The 6630-nt window shown below is 44.3% G+C and overlaps 1 pseudogene; it reads right to left on the bottom strand.

Annotated features, from left to right (window-relative positions):
- Positions 1 to 788: 788 nt before the first annotated feature.
- On the bottom strand, positions 789 to 6361 carry LOC129064464 (T-complex protein 1 subunit delta-like; annotated as a pseudogene).
- Positions 6362 to 6630: the final 269 nt, after the last annotated feature.

Below are 6630 nucleotides of genomic sequence, written 5' to 3'. Positions count from 1 at the left end.
TTCAGAAGATGTGAATCCTACTTCGTATTACACACAAAAAAATCCATAATGGATCAGTGACCAAGGACATAGAATGCTTTCCCTTACAATCTTGGGGCAAGGGTGACATTCCTAAAGAAGATCCAAGATCCAAAAGCCATAAAGGCAAAGATCTGGGATGAATTAACACTGGCAAGTGTGTGAAAAGCTAAGCATTCTCTTACACTGGTGAAGTTTGGATTGGCAGAACCTGTTTTGAGTAAAAATGTGAAATTAGTCAAATTTTAACACATACAAACTGTGACTCAGAATCTCAGGCGTTTCTAGGAATCCTTCCTATAGGCATAATCATGCGTGGATGCAAGGTTATGTATCAAAAAAATCCCATGCAACATTGTTTCCAATAGCCTGTAAAGGGAGAAACACCCTAAAATACACAGCAATAAAAGGATAAATCGGTTTATTCTGTCAGAGCAGCCAGGCAGAGCTGAATGTGCTTAAGAGAAAGGGCACCTAGGACGAGTCAGAAAAGCAGGTCCAGATGTTTCATAAAATGCAAGCATAATAATGAGCGGGAAGGTCTGGAGAGACGCCATTTTTTTGGAAACCAAATATTTTTATATTTTCACTAAATTGTGTCAATACAATTTTAAGCAAATACCAAATGGAAGACTGGGTCAGGAATTCGTAGAGGACACAATTTTCCAGACAACAGGGAACACCAAGGGGGCCTTTGACTCCAGCCTCACAATCGGTGGCCCTGATGGTGCCAGTCAGCCAGTGGTATCCACATTACTGAGCTTACTGCCTCATTTGCTGATGCTCCTGACAATTTCAGCTGCTGGAGTCAGTTCATTGACTGAAACTAACAAAGGCTGGACCACCAGTTCTTCCAAAAGGTTGGAAATACCACCCTTTGGGACATTAGTGTCTGTAGTTTCTTTTCCCTCTTTGGATATCTAACTTCTTTTTCCTTTTTCCTTTTTTTTTTTTTTTTTTTAAAGATTTTACTTATTTACTTTTAGAGAGAAGAAGGGAGGGAGGAAGAGAGGGAGAGAAACATTGACGTGCGAGAGACACATTGATTGGTTACCTCTCACACGCCTCCAACTGGGGACCTGGCCTGCAATACAGGCACGTACCTCAACTGGCAATTGAACCTGCACCTCTTCAGTTCACAGGCTGGCACTCAGTCCACTGAACCACAACAGCCAGGGCTGGACATCTGGTTTCTTAGGCTCATTATTTAAAAAATGGGATTCAGGCCAGTAGTTTCAGCCAGTGTAGATGGAATGACCTCCTCAATACCTGCAGAAGCATCAATGCAGTAGGATTCCACACCACTCAACACTCACAAATATTCAGTTAACTGAAGGGCCAACTCCTGGAACACCGCTTCTTAGAGTAAGAGCTCTCTGCTTCACTAAACGGCGAATAAACACGTAGAGCACTATGAATGGAGCTTCTTCAGCTACTAGTTTGTTAGAACCATGAACAACTGTGACTGTATTTCCAAGGCTTGCACAAACTGTAATCTTAAGCAGTTTGCCAGAACCATTAAAATTGACCATCTCAGCTAAAATCTGCCAAACCCAGCATATCAGCAGTGATTCACTATGAACTGTTTTGGTTCTAAAGAACCAAACTAAAATGGAGTCACTTATGTCAGGGATGAAACAAACAGAGAAGGTCCACACAGGCTTATAAAGAAAGCTTAACCTATCCTTACAGTGATTTATAGTTCTTCTCAGAAATCAGCAGAGGCTCTGGGTGGCGTGTCTCAGTGGATTGAGTGCTGGCCTGTGAACCACAGGACTGCTGGTTCAGTTTCTAGACAGGACACATGCCTGGGTTTCTGGCCAGGTCCCCAGTAGGGGGCACATGAGAGGCAACCACACATTGATGTTTCTGTCCCTCCCTTTCCCTCCTCCCTTCCCCTCTCTCTAAAAATAAATAAAATATTTAAAAAAGTAATCAGAGGATATGAGCCAACCTTCAAATACCAAGTCTGTTCATGCCATTTCTGGACTTCATTGTACCCATGACTCGGCTACCCTGATCCAAAAGGGAAGAAGACCCCTAGTCAAACTTACCAGCTGACAAAGCCAAATAAATTCCACATTTACTCCATAAAATCCCTTAGTTTGTGAGCAATTTGAAACTCATTGTTTCAGTAGCCTCGAGTTTTCACGGCTTGCAGGTTGAAAGCCTTGCAATTAACTCATCTTTCTGTTTTGTTTTATTCAGTATGTACAGTTTGGTTTCACCTGTCTTACAAATGACTTCAATGTCTTCTCTTTCACTATCCTTACTTACCATTGCCTTCATTTTTCTCAGGAAATATAATGCAAGATCACCAAGAGCACCTCTTTAAAATACACTTCTTTATGAGAATATTATATCCTGTTTTTAAAATTTGTCTCACTAAATTTAGAATATAGGCTCTCTCCTTTTGCTCTACTCGGTCCATCTGGACATAGACAGAAGCTACCATGTGATTATCCATCGCTGTTATGGGAGCAGGTAAGCAATACTGAATAAGCCCAACCTTAGTCTTTTCAACATTGGTTATGTCAGAATTTGCCACCTTTTGGGTGAGAACCAGCCCTTCTACCAACTCACAGTCATCAGCTGCTCCACCAAGTTTCTTAACTATTTTGATATCACTAATATCTACACTAGGGACCGTGGCTGGGTCAGTTTCCTCACTGAATTTACACTTGTTGGAGAAAGCAGGCTTCAATATGGAGAGTAAGTTTTGAGTTAACAAAGCTTCTTTGTCATTCGTTCCAAAGCTCAAGAAGGATACACATCCTTTTAGAATGACTTGGAAATGATGGTTGGATGAATCTCTTTTTGAAAAGGCTTGATAGAGGAATCTAAGAGAGCCAGTGATGATGACCGCTGATGTAGTGCCACCTTGAGCTTCTTCTTGAGCCTTAGACAGCTCCCCTGGCTGCGGGAGGTAACACTTGCATTGGTTTGAGAATGGTAGCACCATCCTTTGTGATGAACGGTCCCATAGCCTTTTCCATCTTGAATCATTTTGTCCATTCCTTTTGGTCCAAGGCCTGTTCTACTAGCCTCAGTAACAGCTTTAGTCACAGAGATGTGGCTGAAGCAGATCTTGGATGCTGGCTGCCCTGGTGGACACCTCACGTCCCAGAACTACTTCTTAGGTAGGGTAAGCTTGGCTGGGTCTGTGCAGGCTCAGAAAGAACAGACGGACATGAATTCTGGCTGGCTGCAGAGTGATGGTGTGCGCTGTTAACCACTGAAGGGGATCACATGTCACCCTAAAATATGCCATGTTGGCATATTGATTATGTTGAGCTAAAGGAAACAGACATGGTACATACAGAAGCTCTGCCCCACCCCCTGTATGCCTAAAAGCAGGGCATAAATTTCCTGTGAAAAAGGTGTCTTTTAGTATCAGGCAGGCGAAGACACTTATCACTGGAGAAAGGAGTCAACACCAAGGTGAGTCTGCACAAATGTTACTAAAAACAACTGTTAACTTCCATTAGTTTCCCCCATATATTTCCTACTCACTTCCCCACATCAACCACCCCTTGAAGCCCAAACCTTTTTCCTTTGTCAGTTACTTCTCCACAATTTATATACCATTTTAACAAAGGGTGATATGTCCCAAATCTAATTGCTTCATTGGGATTGTCATGTCTTTTCTATGAAGTCCCCTGTAAAAACATTATCATGAACTAAGAATTGTATAATTACCCTCTGATAATTTGTTAGCTTAATTCACAGGATTCAGGCACAGAGTATAAGAAGGTAGAGGAAGAGTTTCCCTCTCTATCACCTTGGAAGGGAAAGAGAAGGAACTTTTTATGAGCTTCTGTATTAATTAGAAGTTTAAAGGAAAGAATTGTAAGGGAAACAAAAGTAAAAAGCAAATGGGACTATGTCAAAGTAGAAAGTTGTTTCAGAGAAGGAAACCATCAGAACAAAAAGACAACATAGTAATGGAGGAAGACATTCACCAATGATACATCTGATAAAGGGTTAGTACCCGAAATATATAAGAAACTAACACCAAAGACCCCCCCTCCCCAAAACAATCTTATTTTAAAAATGGGTAGAGGACCTGAATAGACGTTTCTCCAAAGAGGACATACACAGGGCCAATCAACATGAAAAGATGCTCAATATCACTAATTAGAGAAATGCAAGTTAAAACCATAATTACATACCACCTCACACCTGTCAGGATGGCTAGTATCACAAAGTCAATGAAAAGCAAGTGTTGCCCTGGCTGGTGTGGCTCAGTGGGTTGAGTGCCATCCTGCAATCCAAAAGGTCACCAGTTTGATTCCCAGTCAGGGCACGTGCCTGGGTTGCAGGCCAGGTCCACAGCTGGGGGCATACAAGAGGCAACTGATCAATGTTTCTCACATGTTGGTGTTTCATCTCTCTTTCTTCCCCCCTTTCCCTCTCTCTAAAAATAAATAAAATCTTAAAAAAACAAAAACGAGTGTTGGCAAGGATGTGGAGAAAAGAGAACCTTCAGGCACTGTTGGTGGGATTGTAAACTGATGCAGCCACTATGGAAAACATATGGAGGTTCCACAAAAAAATTAAAATAAAGCTACCATATGATCTTGCGATTCTACTTTTGAGTATATATCAAAAGGAACCTACAACACCAATTTGAAAAGCTATGTGCACCCCTATGTTCCTTGCACCATTATTTACAAGATCCAAGCTATGGAGTCAAACTAAGTGTCCATCAATGCAGAAATGGATAAAGAAGAGGTGGTATATATACACAATGGAATATTACTTAGACACAAAAAGAATGGAGTCTTGCCATTTGTGACAACATGGATGGACCTCGAGGGTATTATATCATACTATGCAAAATAAGTCAGTCAGGGACAGACAAATACCAGGTGATTTCACTTCTACATGGAACCTAAAAAAACAAAATAATTCTTTGAGATTCAAGGTGGTATCAGAATAGATAGAAGTTACTCACCTCCTCCCAGGATCAAACTGGAATTACAACTAAATTATAGAATGATCAGCCATGGCTGGTGTGGATCAGTGGGTTGAGTGCCAGCCTGCAAACAAAAGGTTACTGGTTTGATTCCCAGTTAGGGCACCTGCCTGGGTTGTGGGTCAGGTCCCCAGTTGGGGGTGTGCGAGAGGCAACTGATCAATGCTTCTCTCCCTCTCTTTCTACCTCCCTTCCCCTCTCTAAAAAATAGATAAAATCTTTAAAAAAATAAATTAGAGAACAATCAACGTGAATACCCAACTGAAGACTAGTTGAACATAAGTCTTATAATCAAGGATTTATAGAAGCCGCCACATCAAGACTGGTAGGGACAGCAGACACATGAAAAGGCTGGTCCCACATGCTATGGTTGAGAATTGGGAGGGATATCACAGCTGCAAAAGTCCTGCTAAGGAGTGAGAGGTCTCAGCGCCATGCCAGGCTCGCCAGACCAGAGCACCAGTGCTGGGAAGAGGAGGCCGCATAACATCTGGCTGTGAAAATCAGTGAGGACTCTGTCCACCAGGGGGAGAGAGCGGTATGCGAGAAACCCAGGTGTTCTCTTAAATTCTCGTTTGTGGGCACTCGCCCTGGGTTCCAGCGGCGGGACTGTGGCTCACGGCAGGCTGGAGCCATGCAGGGAGAGACTAGGTTGTACGGCTTCAAGGAGGGGAATAGCAGGACAGTTGCCTTTGTCCTTGTGCTGAGTCCATCTCCCACGCTGCCCACAGGTGGTATCTTTCCTGGGTTGAGCACTCCCCTCCGAGCCACATCAGCCTAAAGGGATGCACAAGTCTCACCCTACTGGCTCCCTGTGGCCCCACCTGGCCAAGCTTTCACCTTGCGAGAGTCTGCTAGCTGTGGCCATGATGAAGACTTTCTGGAAAGGCTGTGAAAGAGGTGCCTCCCCTCAAACCCCCACAACCACAACTGGCACCACCATTCCTGTGCAGAGTTCTCTCTCCACATGGCCAAATCTTAATCCGTTTTAGCCTGAGGCTCTCTATGGCCTCACCCTGAAGACTCCCTGAGACCCTGCCCTGAGACCACAAAGGTTTACAGGCCCCATGGGTGGTAGCTGTCCTTGGTGTAACCTGAGACTTTTGTTGAGCAGCCTCAGGCATGTACTGGTGCCAAGTTCGAATCTCTACCAACCTGGTGAACTCCACTCACTCCTACCTGGTGACTCACTGAGAACTTACCAGACACGACTCACAAAGCACCAGAGGCTCTCTCAGTGACTGAGTCTGACAGGCAGCCAGCTAGTGGAGGCAGATCTGGGGGCACCTTGGGGCCTTTAGTTGACAGGCCCTGGGTGTGCTGCTCAGGGAAGCCAGGTTTGGCGTGCAGCTTGGCCCCTCCCATGCACACCCAGGCCCAGCAGAGGCAGCTATAAACGGTGGATTGCTTTGTAGCTCCAAGGGTAGCCCCAGGCCAGTCACAGGCAGTCGCTGACATTGAACTGTCCCAGAGTCCCTCCCAAGAAGCCCCAGGAGGAACACACCCGGTAGCAGGCTTCAGACCACATCAGAGTATGAATCAATAGCTCCACAAGTGGTACATCCGAAGGAAGATCTCGGCAAGCACCAGACCCTGCTGGGGTGAATTGTTTTGTGTGACTGGCACACACAGAG

Source organism: Pteronotus mesoamericanus, unplaced genomic scaffold, assembly GCF_021234165.1.
Source record: "Pteronotus mesoamericanus isolate MK-2021 breed Mesoamerican mustached bat unplaced genomic scaffold, CSHL_Meso_final contig_164, whole genome shotgun sequence".
NCBI classification, from domain to species: Eukaryota; Metazoa; Chordata; class Mammalia; order Chiroptera; family Mormoopidae; genus Pteronotus; species Pteronotus mesoamericanus.
The sequence above is the reverse complement of the archived record's forward strand: the minus strand, read 5'-3'. Positions and strand labels throughout refer to the sequence as shown.